The following is a 14639-nucleotide window of genomic DNA, read 5'->3' as shown; positions in this document are numbered from 1 at the left end:
AACCTATTCTTAAGGCAGCTGACGCAAAGCTTCCATTCTAGTCTAGACTGGAATAAATATGATCTCAAAAAGACTAAGAGGAGAATTGACTTTTACATATGCAGCTAAAATGTGTACTTGAACACTATGAGTCTCTTTCCTCTGATGGCTGGTGGGTGGATATCACTATCTACCAGAGCTGCTAGCTCAGGCACTTTCTCTATTTCCATGACATGGACAGAAGGAAGAAACAAATAGCTATCATCCAAACAGAGAATTATAAAGAAGTCTGAGATTTTATAGTGTGTTATGGATCGTTTTTTTTTGAAAGGCGTTTCAGGACTTTTCTGTTATATTCAGCAGCCGATAGGATGGAAGACACGAGAAGAGAAGTTTCTCACCTGAAACGTTATCTGTCACTTTTACCTTCAGGATCCAGCTCCTTCACCCAATCTTACCTTTGATCCCCAAACTACCTCCATGATATATCATCCCACCCTCCAGGCATCACTATCAGTAATGTTCCGCCCTGCTCAGCCTTTTTCTCCACTAACCCTTTATTCGTCCCATTCCCACTAACTGTCCCAGGACTGTGCAAGTGACTTAGGTGAAACTAAAAATCAATAATAAAAAAATTATCAGGGCAGGGATACCCCCAGGTGCAGTAAAAATGAATAAGAAGTTGTTTTGGCTCCAGCAAAATGTTTCTCTTGACCCAACACAAAGTTATTTGCTCTGTTTTCAAACTCTTTAGTGACTTTTTTTTTTTTTTCCTAGAACCCTATGACCGGACAGGACATTACAGCATTTATGGAAATTGTGTTTGCCTCAAAACAACAGTCATGAAAACTGACAATGAAGAAATGAACTTGAAGACCTGCTGAATGGTGACCAAGAAGCATAGGGGTGTACTAGGCATTAAATGCCCATCCCCTGCCACATCATTTAATTCCATTTGTAAATGCACTAGCCTTAATTCAAACAGTGTAGTAGTTCCCACCCCTCATCATCCATTAGAAATCTTTTCCAGACCCTCTCTTCTTCTAATCATAGGTCTAAATTTATTCATGGCCAGCTTCTGTGCATTTATGCTTACGACAACATCCTTCAGCTTCCATAGCTCCTCCACAGAAGAAACTACAGTGTCATTTTACTTTGATTTGAAATTACTCACATCAGAAATAATGCTGTTAAATACTAAAGATCAGGATAAGACCTAATGTGTAGCTATGATGGGGAAAATCATTCCCAGAGATCCTGCTGAGCCCAAATGGTAATTTCTGTGTTTGGGTAGGCCAGTGAATGTCTGATTCATTGTCAGGGAGAGAGAAGGTAGCGAGGGAACAAGAAGAAAGACAAAGGTGAGATTATCCCTCCCTCCCTTTGCCTTTCCTCCTCTAAGTGGCAAGCTTATTGCACTCAGTCCTTCAGGAGCAATTGGCGTAGTTATTGGAACAGATATTTTCGTTCCATTGTTGAGTCATTTCAGAAAGTCGTGCTGCTGCTTTCTGAGTAGTCCCTGTGACAATGCCAGCAGACACAATGCTGAGGCGTCTCATGCTCATGATCAGAGCTCCTTCCCGGTCCTTACTAGAAGCTTAGACAGATCTTGATTTCATTGCTTCTTCAGCATTTGATTTCATTAGCATTTGATTTCATTTTACCCTTGTTCATAAACAAGTGAGATAAGGTTTAGGATGTGTTCATTATGTCAAATTCTATGTGAGTTCCGATCAGCTCTTTGGAGAGGGCTTGGCAAGTAACAAGCATTTGTAGTCCAGGGATTTTTGCATTGGTTCTCTTATTCCACATCAGACTGCTGTAATTGAAAATCCCTCAATTTCACTTTACTCGGTAAATGGATGCTTAGATGTTTAATTAGGAAGCAAACCATATAATCAACCTTCTGCAGATACAGTTGCACAGCATAATCAGTCTACTTCAGCTTCTTTGCAGGCCGTTGGAATACTAGCAACTGCTGAGTTTATCAACAATGTTATAGTTCTAGTCTCAATTTGCCTAAGGATTCCTCAATTAATAAATATGAAGCAGCAGGCAGTCCAGGCACTGCGCAAGCTATGCTGCGCATATAGTATGGTGATTTCACCCTACTTATGTCATGAAACCAAAGAAATAGACAGATACACGAGTGACAATGCTAATGAAATGCATTTACCTTTTTATGTGTGATTTTTTGCACTATTTCCTTTCCACATTCCTATAAAGCACTTATCTGAGCAGTATAAGTGGCTATTCAAGGCTATTGCATTCTTGGTGAACAGTCTGGAGCCCACCTGCTGGTCAGGTGGAGATATGTAAAGCAGGAGAGTGATGTATACCACATGTTGTCAGAGGTGCGGCACGAAGATTGATGTGCCCCCTCAAACACAGCCCACAGTCACACAGCTCTTAGACTAAGTGATAAAGGGAGGTAAGACTGCGCCAGAACAGATGTTGGCTGGGAGTGTGGTCCTTGTGAAGACAGTGGACTGGAGCAAGGGGGAAGAGAGGAATGCTATAACATTAGAGCTCTCAAGTTAGGAATCTCTTCTCCCATTACTCCTTACACAGTCGTGGGATGAAAGAACTGCATTCAGCGAGTGAGCTTAACTTTGGTGCTCTGATCTGTCTTCTGAAGAAAACTCTCCTGAACTAACAGCATAGGCAGGCAAGAAAGATTGGTGTCTTTAGCCAAGTGCCTGTCATTAGCCTCTATGACCTCCTGGTAAGAATTTCCAAACATTCGCAATCACTAAGCATCTTTACATTTTCCAGGGAGAGTGCAGACCTTCAAAGAGTGGATGAGACTGGATTCCCAGGCTGAAGGCCGCAGGGTAGCTGATATTCACTCCTGGGTCCTGCTAAGGCCTACTGCTGCAAAGGATCTATTTGCATGTTCAGTCCCATCGCTTCTACTTGCACCGGTGCAGTGGCAAATGGCCAGCAACTTCTCTGATTTTACTAAGACAGATGTTTTCAAGATTATTTCTGCTCAGTCCATCCAAAATCTACTCCCAGTCCCGGGGAGGTTGCTGCATAGGAGACTGCTCTCTCAACTCACTGCTATTGAGGAGCAGCAGTACATTTGTCAAAACGATGGATCAGGAGTGCTTTCAGAGACACTGTCTTGTTATTTTGGTTTTGGTAGCCCTCGGTCTCTTCACACCACTATCATTTTAGACACTGACACACTAATTCTTTGTGAAACTCTTGAAACTCTTGTTTCTTCAGCAAATAAAGGCTGCGAATAAATTCGAAGTGCCTCCTAGGCCTCTACAGTAGCCTGGGCGGACATGCTTTCTGTCTGTACTGCAACAATGAGAGCTGCTGTGTCTCTGTGGGGGAATGTTTCTGGATCCGAGCTTCATGCAGCCATGAGAAACTGGAGGAGCACCGGGGAAACTAACTGGGATGTGCTCTTGTAGCTTTTTGTCACCCAAGAGATTTTTGGTGCTGGAAAACTAAAGTCAAGAGATGAAGCAAAGGGCTCAGATGAGCCATCCAACTATGGCAGCTGAGCAAGTTGCTGCGCATTAGCTAGTCCGGAGTAACTACTTTTGCATGCTCTCACAGATGATGGTAACTGAAAGATAGTTCAACACTGCTCTGAAAGAGATCTACACTAGATTATATTGTATATTTTTTGCACATTAGGAACACTTATATAGACTGTTTCCAGAACTCTCCTGATATGCAGTAATTTGTTAGATGTCATTAAAGTGTCCGAGTCTCTACCTAGTTCTAGAATAAACAAAGATGACGTAAGTTTACATAGTTTTCTATGGAAGACTATTTTGGAGTCTCCGACTTCAAAAGTAGGTAAACTATCAGTGAAAAGTTAGCACTGAATTAGCTATCCAAGGCAACGTCAGCATTCACAATGACATGGGAATTCTAATCAAGGGACATTCAAACTATCTAACAAACCAATAAAAAAGTTTTTTGGCTTGAACTCAGAAATGGAGATTTATAGACTGATAGATTTTTAAGGCCAGAAAGATCCATATTACTTCATTACCTGCATATCACTGATTTTCACTGAGAACAATACCTAATGTATGACTGAAAAGTGACTTCCAGAATGGTGTCTGAACGTCATTTGCAACAGAAGATAATTGAAAACCCCAAAGCCCAATTCTCCACTGCTATATAATTACTGATGCCTGTGTAATGCACTATTGATTTGCCCATGCTTTCCTAGACTCATTTTGCAAAGGTGCTAATGACTACACAAAACATGAAACTTTGGAGAAACAGTCCCAAAGTGACTGTCCAAAAGTCCTTAACTACCCTCGTCTTCATATTTATTTGTGGAGTTGCCCAACAGCCACATGGAAGTTAATGGTATTAGTGCAATGTTATTCGGAGAATTTCCATATAAAACTCTTCCAGTTCTGTTCATTTCTGACCAACTTTGCCTTGCCTTTGACTGTTCTTGGGAGGGATCTGAGGATTACCGTCAAGCATGGAGCATTTTTGGCAGGACAGACATTGTTGCACAGAGGATGCAAATTCATTTTCATTGTAAGTTGTCTCCTAGAACAGTCCATATTTCAGTCCTTTTCCTGGCACATCTAGCCCCACACCTTCCTTGTTGCCTTATGCACTACTTGCTGTTAGGGGTTTCCCTGACCATTTTCCTTTTGCTTTTCTGAACCATGATAAAAGCAGCAGAAAACTGGCAGCTGCTCTAGAGATCAGGAATACAATGATTCTTCTCTGCTGCGCAGCCTTTTTAAGGATCTCAGTGGTCCAGTCAATCAATATTTACTTTTAATAAGCCCAATTATGTATATCTCTTCAGTGCAGGATATTGAAGATTTGAAAGGGGTCAATTTGTAATGATTCTTGTGATAGTTACTGCCTACCTGCAATGTCAGTGAAGATTTATTAAGTGAAAAACACATATTTTTCAGTAATCCAAAATTCTCACATACAGTTAATTAGGATTGAATTCTATACATGCATCAGCTTGGTGAGCTTTTGAGGTGCTATGAGTGCAGAAGTGATTAACTGTAAGCCCTGGATTATTCATCCAGAATTTTACTAACTCTTTTTTTAACCTATGAAAATGTTTTGTACTTCATAAGATCTTTTAAAAAGTCGGCAGGGTGCTGCCTGGATTTAAACCAGAGACTCTCACAAAATACTTTTTCTCAGCTTATTATAAAACCCTCAGAGACTAGGTAATGTTGCTGCAGAAAGCATTTGGGGCCTGAATAGGGAATTGATTTCATTTTTTAACATTTCTTTTTCCCCCTCAAGCTCGTCCAGTAAATTAATGCAGAAGACAGTAGTCAACATCTTCAGCAAAGTCACTCAGGCGTTAAGAGAAAAATGACATCATAATACTTCAGGGAGGAACATTCATCTAACTAACCAACCCATTAACTATATTTTTACTCACATGTTATCGTCTTAAATGGAATAGTTCAATCAAGGAGACCAAGAATTTTATGATATTCAAGGCTAGATTCAAGCGAAGCATTCAGATGCGTGACCCGGGCTAGATATCTGGTAAGTATTTAATAACTAAGAATCTATCTTCATTCAGCAAAGAGAATTCAAAACACCTAATGCTGTGCTTTTGAACTTTGTATCTCCATTAGAGATGGATCAGAGGTTGTCTGGTTCTGCTGAGAGGCAGTAGGTGCCTCGGTCTTTTGGAAGGTTTGGAAACAAGTTTCCAATTTACTACACATTTCATCTCTGACCTGGGCAAGTTACTACCTCTGTTCAGCCAGAAGTGGTCTGGAGCTTGTTTAAGTAGATTTAATTTGTTTTGGGTGGCTGCAGCAGTACAGGCTCCACTAATAACATGCCTGCTGGAAAGGAGACTCTTCCATCTATCCAACTAAGTTATTTCCATGCTTCTCACATTACAGGTATTACATCCAAGCATAAATCTTAATGTATTTTCCACCTGGAGCATTGGGTAAGTTTTCAGTAAGTAAAACCCACACTCCTGAAGTTATAGTTATAAATGTCTGATTTAAAAAGTACAAACTAATCCATGTCTTGAAAGTATGCTGGGGACGTACTCTCCATCTCCTTTGTCCTCAATACTCCTTCCTATCAAAAGGAGCATAATAAAACCTCTTTATCTGGCTGCTGTATGGACAAATACATGAAAGATCAGGAGGCTTCTCAGTTACTATTACCATGGATGCCATACAAATAATTGAGACAGACACCGGGCTACTCTGCCATGTCGCTTTATGCAAACCATGACAACAGTGCTCAGCTGGGGGTTAAGGTAGCTCTGGTGTCCCATTAGGCTGGTACCCTGATGCCTTTCATTTATAGGAATGAGGATGTGTACTCCTATTTCAGGTCTGACTTGCTGAACCCACTCCCTGTCCCCTGTGCTCCCCTCCCCCTGATGCTCTAGTTTGAATAATTGCTTCCCAGTTGAAACTGAATGTTCTCAGAAGTGAAACCAAATGTCTTCATCGCAGCAAGGAGGCAATGTCACTTCTGTGCAATGTATTTATCACTTAATATTATCTTGACCATTACCAACGTGTAGAGTGTGTAAGCGGCAGCACAGAGTTCAGTTAATATAGGAGGGAGGTAAAGAAATGGAGTGAGGACACTGAAGACAACGATGTCAGGAGAAATTCCTTAAAGTTGCAAGGGCAAAAGAATTTGCTCCCCAATTGTATTACTGAGCCTGATGATGTGACAGAAGAGGAGCCTGAGAGCACCGCAGGACTGAACTTCTCATGAGCCCCATGGGTTCATCTCCTACAGGGCAGATCAGTCTCTCAAAAGGCTGATGAACTCCATCAGACTCAGGGAAATTGCCCTCACGATAACAGAGCTGTGACAAAGGGCTCACAGAAGTGCATGCGGGACTTCATCTGCACATCACTGTTATTCTTCCTGCTATAGGATTGCTCCACTTTTCTTCCTGCCGTGTAGCTCAACTGTTACACCTTCCTGGCTCTTTGCTATCTCCCCATGTAGACAGATTCCTTGGAGAGCACAGCACAGGACTGTAGGACTGTAGGAAGAACAGCAACAGGCCTTTCAAAATAATGGTGATAATTATTGACAACTCTGAAATGTTTTCTGTTGCCTGAAGATTTTACGCAAGTGAGAATGCTTGCTAGACAAAAAGAGATCATCAGTCTTTAACTAAAATCACTGGTCTGATCCCTGCTGCTCTGCTCTGCATGTCACCAGAAGCATAGCAAGTTTCCATATCTACCCTCCTCCCGTTCACACTGGAGCACTTTACTAACCTTGATTTTTTCTCAGGGATGCTCTGGTGGATAAGGCATTGACCTGGAACCTGACACTGGTCTGAGTGCGGGCCTGGTAGAGATCTCACGCTGAGGCCTGGAGTAGTCATTTCAATCTAGAACTACAAATTTCTGTTTAAGAGAATAAGTCCTACTGAGATCACCTTACTGATGGAGTTTTATTTTCTGTCGCTGGGAATTAGGTATACAGGGTTAAGCTTTTAAAACTTTTGGTGAATACGAGACCTTGTCTCTTTGTGCTTCAGCTGCTCGTGGGAATAATAATATTGTCACCCCTCACTGGAGTGTTGTAAGACGTGTACGCTAAAAAATGTGAGATGTTCACATGCTATTGTTATGAGAGCCATGAACGTGCCAAGAGAGAGAGATGAAGTAACACTAGCATGAGCAAGAGAGCAAAAATACGGCCTTTACAGTTTGCTTTTTTTGTTTTGCAATAGCATACACAGTCAGTATAGATCAAACAGTGAAGGCTGTAGACCCTGCCATGGAGCTAGACATCTCTGCAATGATATTCTAATGTGAGGGGTTGATCCAAAGCTGGATCCTTTGATTACCACATAAATACAGAGGGTCCATGTTCAAGACCTTGTGCCTCCTGACTAGCCTCCTGTCTGGCTGTCATTAAGTCTTTCAAGCCTCTCTGTGCGTGTAAGATTTCATAAAGGGGTCTGTGAGGACGAAAATACTGAATGTTTTAGTTATCTATTGCAGAATAAACAGCGTGAACGGGTCATAAACCTATCTATAGATGGTTTGCTAATGCTTGTTTCGTTATATCAGAGTTGCACAATGCAAAGCAGTGTGAACTGCGGCTGGGCTGAACCTACAAGTGGTTTTGACCTACATGCTTTCCATCAGTGTCATTCAGAGCTAAAGACAACATGCATTTTGACTAGTGGATGATGTGTCCTTATGCCTGGTTTACTCACCAAGTGGGCAATGAGAGGGCTAGGGCTGACTCACCACTAGGTCACAACTTCGATGGCACCTGACCCAGAGGAGCCCGTGGCAGGTGGCAAAGGGTTTGTTGGGTCTTCCTTTTACGTATTATGTTTGTCTGATGCATGTGCTTTGGCATGTGAGGGTCGAGGTTTGCACTGGCAAGGTGAGGGACAGCAGAACTGTGAAATATCATCTGTACTCCTGGTCAGGCTTTTTCTGCAGACTGGAACTGCTGATTTAAGACCCACTGCAGGCATTAAGTATGTTTCCAGGGCACAGCAGGGAGCACAGCTCTGCTCTGAAGATGCATGGGGTGTAAAGGAGATATGGGGGTACACTGTCCAAGTCTCACCCTCCTACATGTGCCCTGAGAGGTCTTCTTTCTTCCCAGAGAAATAGCCAGGACCACAGGAGTATGAGAGAGAAAACTTATTCTCATTGCCTATTAGCTACAATTAAACTGTTTTCAAATTCCTATGCAAGAGGGAGTCTTTGTAAAGCATATGGTGTTTTGTTTTTGTAAAGGAAACCCAGCAAACAAAATCTGACCTTGTCAGAAAGTGGCTGGAAAATGGGAAGAAAGTGCTTTGGAGTAGCCTCATCTCCCCTTGCTGGTGTTTGGCGGTTATTGCAGCCCTGTCTTTGTTTCTATCATCAGACTTAGCACTGTATTTCAGCTTCAGGTATGCAGGATTTTCCATATATTGCTAGATAAATGATTACACTTTTAGTGTGCGTGCCTATGAAGCTAGAACTGAGCTCACTTCTTTTGATAAATGAGTTTTAGTTAAATAAATTAGTTAAATAAATGGATCTTTTCTTCCTAAAGACCTTGATTCATATCTGGCATCAGGATTCAAAGTTACTGCAAAAGGATGTTTTGAGTGGTTCCAGCACAGCTGTAGTTACTGGGAGCAGAAGAAAACTGTACTTCATAAAGAGAAAGCAACTTAAGAAGCACTTGAACCAAAATAGATTTGTGAAATTGCTGACTTAATTATGTACAAAGGCCTTAGCGTTTGCAAACAAGAATTGCATGAATTGCATAGTTCTCACCTGAGAGGCTGGAGGGAGTGAGAGGAGAAAGTCAAGTCTAGATTCGCATATGCAGACCTTGACAAGGCAATTTTGTGTTTCTGTGATCAAGAGCCACCAGGTACCGAACTGTATGCCAAGGCATGTAGGACAACCTGGAGCTCACCCTAAACTGCAAGGGATGTCACATGAAGAGAGACGTGACAAATGTCTGTAAACTTTCAGAGTTAAGCGCCAGAGAGCAAAAAGAACTACCTAAAGTGCAGCAATGTTGGCACAAGAACAAATGGGCATAAACTGGCTCTTCAAACATTCAGCTTGGAAAATGCAAGATTTCTTGCCATTAAGAGAGTCATGTGTGGGAAAGCTTGGTAATAAAAGCAGATTTGTATGAGGCCAAAGTGGGGCTGGACCACTTGATGAAGCAGGTTTTATGATGCTGGAAGCTGATTTGATGATTCAGGAGGTAGTTTTCAACCCTGTGTTCCTAAGTGGATGCACAAGCCAGTGACAGGGAAGCAGGTCTCCACGCCCTTTCCTTCTGCATCTGTTTCTGGGTCTGCTCTTTATGGGCAAACAGATTTTGCCTGGATATTCTCCTCCTGTATTTATCCCTGGGCTATGCATTACCTACATCTTAAGTTTGTAGGCGCAAGGGAGGTGTGAGTGGGACACAGAGTGGATTCTGAGGCAAAGTTCAGCCAAGATTAATGGTCTTTTTTAACAAAACTCAGCAGAGACATCCTGTCCAGGAGAGGAAGGTCCAAGTCCTCCCCTGAAAACATAGAGTAAGAGCTAACTTACACCTTTATCTCCAGCAAAGGGCAGCAAACTCAGAAACAAATGCGGATGAGTTATTCTAATGGGCCAAACTCTGCTTCATGCCTCTTTTCAGCGTAGTCTTCTTTTACTCAATTTAGAGGTTGTGTTCATAGAAGCCGTGACGTTCCCACATACTTCAGCTAAGGGACGCTTTGGGAGTGGGACAGAATTACCGTTTCCAATAATCTCCTCTTCTCCTGTGGACTGTCCACCGAAGATCATGAAGATCTGTAAAGCAAAGCTACATGGGGAGGCTGGGCTGAGTGAGGGCCAGCACGCTCAGCTCAGCGCAGGAGTCTTCATATACACAGATCCAGAGTACGCTCAGAGCCACATCCATCGCTGTCAGCGTGTGAGAGTCGGAACCTCTACACAGAGTAGGTTTTTTTTCCTATTTATTTGTGAGTAAGCTTTGGGAATGAATTTCTTCACCTTTAAATTATTTCTTGGCACAAGATCCATGCTTCTGGCTCTACTGGTTAAAGAGCCAAGGCTAGATTTACTGCCTTCCCTGACTTTAACCTGGTATTCAAGGCTACAGTGATTGAACATTGGCTTGAAAACCCAGGTCCTATATTTTTTATACCATTATAACTTTTGCTGGTGGTATCTCCCTAATGGCCTGGGAACATACATCATTTTTCCAGTGAAATAACCACCCATTTATACATTTCTGTTGAGAAACAGCAGGATTTGACATTGCATTTAGCACACAGCAAGATATTTAGTTTGTTGACTAGATACAAAGAAGGAACAAATATATGCAGCACAGTTCATAACAGACAGCCATTTACCAGGTGATTATCGTGAAAACATGGCAGGATTGAAACAATAGCATTTTCAGAGCCTTCCGTCTCCTTTTCTGCCACGTGTTTCTCTTATGCCATTTATACAAATAAACTTGATATGCCGGATAAACCTTATAATCAGCAAGTCAGACTGAGCCACCACTTCAGCAGGCCACTTCAGCAATAAATAAAGATTGTCTCTGTGCTGTTTGGGGAAGGCCCCAGAAGCAAATGACAGAGAGGTAAAATGTGTCTGGGCAGCAAGGAGAGGGGCAATCACCCACGGGTAAATGCAGCCATGCCAGCTTTATCCTGAATTGCTGAATTCAGAATAAAAGTGAGGATTTCAGCTCATGTTGATCATCTGAGTACATATCGCTGGTCCTAGGTAGACCAATACATCTCATGTGAAAATCTATGCCAGAGTGTTTTCGTGGGCTAGCTGGGCACACGCTACCCCTGCTGTAGTCAAACCTCCCTTTGCAACAGCCCCTTGCAGCCCTTCCTTAGACTGAAGTCCAAGATGCTGCAGAGCTTCCCGAACTCCTCAAGGAGATTCACAACCTGGGGTAAACACAGCTGAAGGTACTCAGTGCCATGCAAAATTAGACTCTCTACTATGATCCAAAAGCTGCTGAAATCACCTGAATATTTCTGCTCATGACAGTGAACCAGGTTGCTCTTGGACCAAAATCTCCCAGTAATGTAATTATTGTCTATTAAGGGAGGAAAATGGAAAGGCGAAGCTGGCATTTCATGCCACAGCCTTCTAACCAGCTCTCAGCTTCTTAAATGGCACTGTAAGGAGGTTTTACTCTCTTCCAGATGCACACATATCTGAAACACACTACAGCATGGCCTCCCTCATGCCTGCTCAGGATGTGATTCATTGAGAGCTGAGGAAAAGCGCTCCATGCCTCAGGCAGAAGGGGAAGAAGTCTGAGCAGAATTAGGCCAAGAAATTGGGAGGACTACTCTGAGCCGACCCCATGGCAGCTTGCAAAGGCCCCACTGGCCACACTGGCCCTGGGCACAGGGTGACACACATGGCCCTTACTGCCCAGAGGCTCATAGTCAGAGCAAAGGGCTCTTCCTTCTTAAATCCACCAGGCAGAAGGCACTTTTGCCATCAAAAATATTTCACATTTTGTTAAATGATTACTTTCTCTTTTTTTTTTTTTTTGGAAATGAGTCATTTATAATCTGATTGGAAGCATCAGGAAAATCTGTATCACTGTCTAGCTTTGCTTCTGTGCTCTAGATGAAATTATAGATCAGTTTAAGCAGGGTTAGTTCAAATAAGATTGGGTGGACTGCTTCCTGAAAAAAAAAAACCCTACAAACAAAAACCTGTCTCTGGTTAAACAATTCCTACCCAGGGAAGTTTTGTATAGAAAGTTAAGCTCCCTTTAAAACTTTTCAGGAGAATACCTTGCTTGATCATGTTAACTCTGTCTATTTATTGATTACATGAATCATTCAGTTCCTAAAAAGTCAATCCTCTCTGCTCTCCTCCACCCTAATTATGGACTGAAGTCAAGGTGAATCTTTCCATTAAATTCAATGATCTTTGGATCAAACACTGAAAAACGATCCTTGAGAGTCAGACATTCATAATGAATCTGGGCACAGCGAGGTTATTTCTGGCCCAGGTATCCTAATACCAGGGCAGTGAGACCCAGAGCTGCAACTTCTCATGCAGCAAAATTGGTTTCAGCAGTAGTAAGTACCGGGAACCCACATAAAGTGGACATGTGCTTTGGAAATGCTTGTTTTATAGTCTTTTGGGAAATTTGAAGAAAATGGCTCCTGTAACCAAACTGCAGCATGTTAATTGTATCACATTATCACCTGGTAATGAAGCGATTTGGAAGTGTGAGTACAGCAAGCAGGAATTTCTGTTTTGCACCAGACCACTTAAAAAGCCCTACCTTTATGTTAAGCGGCAGGACTTGTCCCTGCCACATTCTATTTCTGTTTCTTATTAATAGCAAAATTGATTTGATGTGCCAGAGGCTTTCCATTTGCATTTCAATTACAGATTTCAGTGGCATCTTAGGCTTTCCCGGCTTTTAAAGGACTAGCATTTCCTGTAAACTACTCTGAAAAAAATAATTTAAGGGCTGGGTGGAATGAAGTTCATTAAAAATAAAACTTATCACAAGGACTTCCATCCCCACAGTTAAATTTATTGGTGTTTGCTTATATTTTCATTGTTTATTAAATAAGTAAAGAAAAATTAATTACTAAGACAGTGCAGAAAAACACTATGTGTGATTAGAGGACTTTTATGATTTTTATTTGTCCTGCAGTCCTCAGTCACCGAAACTTATCAGTGAGGTAATTAAGTCTCTGGAGGTTGTGTGAAAAAGGGGTAAGGAAGCTGATAAGGGTAATAAGAGCTGGAGCTGTTGGAGTGTGGCCTCGCAGCACTGTATAGGCAACTGGGAGCAGCAAAAGCTTTCTTCTAGCTCTAATGCCAGGACTCCCATCTCAGCGAGGGTTCCCAGGAACAGGGGACAGCTGTGGGAACAAAAGCCGTGGTAGAAATCTTGGCATTTGAGCCCTTGGGCTCAATTTCATTTACAAAATTTCACAATAAAATGTTTAGGTGATTTTAAAAACTATCCCCTCCATCTCTCTCATGCTGAGCACGTCTTGGTTCTGGGTAGAAACTACAAACGTGAATTTCAAATCAGAGAGTTTTCTCCTCGTTTTTCTGTGCCAAGGGGAGAAGACCTTCATTCCCAAAGAAAAGGTTAAAGATTTAATGGTTAACCACAATACTGTATTTTATTACTATGTCTTTGCTGAAGGTGTGAGGCAGCAACAGAGATGAGCAGATGTTTTACCAAGAATTTGCCTCGATCCCTCTTTCAGGCAGGGATTTCTTTGCCTGGACCTCTTTTTGCGGTACCTGCCGTAGATTGGGCGATGGGAGGATCCTGTCAGCGCTGTTGCCCTTGTCCCCCTGGCTGGCTTCTCGCGGGGCAGTGCTGTGCTCCGGCTCCTCCTCCTGTGCAGCACATGGGAATGGCAGAATGAATTAAGGACTGAGTGGCAACCCTTCCCTGCTGCACGTGGGCTGCGTTTCCTCTGCCACCCAGCCCTTAATTCATTCTGCCGTTTCCACGTGCCACACACACCCTTTCCTACCCTTGGGAAGGAAATGCAATAATTACACTGTCAGCAAGAAACATGCTTTATGGCACGTGTTTATGATAAAATTATGGAGCTGTTGCAGTGAAATACTCTTTCAGAGCATTAAAAACAAGGCCAAATCAGTGTGGTAGTAAAAAACTCTTACTGTCCCTGCTTCATCCCTGGTTTTCTTTTGTTGGGTTTATTTAGTGTCTTTATTAAAATATTTCTGTTGTAATACTGTTTTTAACATTCTATTGTTTTTATAATGTTATGATTTTTATTGTAACATCACCTCCATTTTAATATCTCTTTCCATTACATGTGAATTGCTACTGAAATAGAACTGCGGTTGTAATGGATGTAATACCCTTGTAGGAAGTTTTGAGAGCCATTACCTCTTCATAATTACAAAAGAAAAGCCAGGAAATGGCATGAGGAATCAGAAAATATTATCAAAAATGGGAGCTGTTAGTGATAAAGACAGGCAAGATCAAATAGCCAAAGAGTCTGATGACCTGGAACTGAGGGGAAAAAAAATCTCAGAGAGGAGGCAGAAGAGGTACATGTCACCAGAGCCTGGGCTTGAACATGCTTTACTTTTCTCAATTCTTCAAATAAAATTCCAAAGAGCAGGATGGAACAACTGTTATGTGCTATT

This window comes from Struthio camelus, chromosome 5 (assembly GCF_040807025.1).
Source record: "Struthio camelus isolate bStrCam1 chromosome 5, bStrCam1.hap1, whole genome shotgun sequence".
Taxonomy (NCBI): Eukaryota; Metazoa; Chordata; class Aves; order Struthioniformes; family Struthionidae; genus Struthio; species Struthio camelus.
This window is presented reverse-complemented; position numbering follows the sequence as displayed.